This window comes from Dendroctonus ponderosae, unplaced genomic scaffold (genome assembly GCF_020466585.1).
Source record: "Dendroctonus ponderosae isolate FM_Combo_2020 unplaced genomic scaffold, Dpon_F_20191213v2 Dpon_F_20191213_9, whole genome shotgun sequence".
Classification (NCBI taxonomy): domain Eukaryota; kingdom Metazoa; phylum Arthropoda; class Insecta; order Coleoptera; family Curculionidae; genus Dendroctonus; species Dendroctonus ponderosae.
This window is the reverse complement of record NW_026019116.1, coordinates 2490565-2491838: the sequence shown is the minus strand read 5'-3', so window position 1 is coordinate 2491838 and position 1274 is coordinate 2490565. Positions and strand designations below refer to the sequence as shown.

The following is a 1274-nucleotide window of genomic DNA, read 5'->3' as shown; positions in this document are numbered from 1 at the left end:
TAACGGAATTAAGTAAGAAAGTGGTTCATCAGAGTTTAGAGAAATTTAAACAGATGTGCGCTGTGTGACCGTCATAATCCTGCAAATAAAAGTGAGAAGAACAACATTTGCAGACTACACAGCCCTAATTATAACCGATAACAATTCGCAAAGATCACACTCAAGAAAAGGCGACTGACCATGTTTTGTGGCAAAAAGACAACTAATTGAACAGCAATAAACATTAATAGAACCTCCGCTCCATGTTTTTCAAATACTGTAAAATCCCTTGAAATGATCTCGGACACATCTGAGACAAGAAAAGGCGTTGAATATCAACATTGTCCATATCAATTATATTTACATCCATGGTTTACTAAATACATCCAGACCAAAACCGATGTTGAAGAAGTCATTTGTATCAGAGAGAAGCTGTACATTTATGTTAGATTTATAAGATGCAAACGTTCTTCGCATTTTGTGATTCATATGGGTTTTGGAGTAAAAAGACGCCAAAGAAAAAACGAGTAGAAATGAAACATATTTCGTTCGATCGTCGGTTTTACTCACATGTTCGCATGCTCTCGGTTTATAGTGGTTTTTGTAGAGTCGTAGCCGAATGCATCCTTCTTAGTCACATTTTGGTTGGGTTTCGGTAACTTGCCTGCAAATTTTTTAATCATTCTTTTCACTTTGTTTGTGTAATTTCTCAAAACTATTTATTTAAATTTTTGAGGTAATTGATTGATTGATAATTGATAAAATTTTGATGCAATCAAACTTGGCCAGCTGAGGACAGCTTGATAGTTTCCGATTCGAGTAAAAGTAAAAATCCTTCATCTTTGGCTATAAGCAAATGTAGTAAAACTAAATCAACAATAATAAGAATTATCTAAATTAAGAAAATCCCTTTGGAATTCGATGTTTATAATATTTAAGTAAACGTAAACACTTCAGTTTTGTATTCGCAACACGTGGTATCACATTTTTCAAATTCCAGCTAGAATCATCACTATTGTATTCCGAGCATTCTTCTTCTTTATCTGATTTCGGTACTCAAAATGCGGGTATAAATATTCTCACTCTGACAAATATGTTCATTCACATTTTCTCTAAGCTTCTGAGCCATCGAATCAAAACTACACCAAAATGTTCAAATTTGTCGTGCTGCTTTCAGCTGCTCTTGCCTTTGCTGCTTCAGCCGTAAGTACCATATTTTATTAATTTCTGCTGAAGAACGGTGGTTGATATCGGGAGTTTTGTTTTTAGAGCCTTAGGGTAAACCCTGATGAACT

At 34.6% G+C, this 1274-nt stretch overlaps 1 protein-coding gene across 2 annotated transcripts in view; it reads left to right on the top strand.

Moving 5' to 3' along the window:
- LOC109539907 (paramyosin) overlaps positions 1–1274 on the top strand; it is a 22021-nt gene that overhangs the window by 14000 nt on the left and 6747 nt on the right. The gene's annotated exons all lie outside the window — the stretch shown is intronic.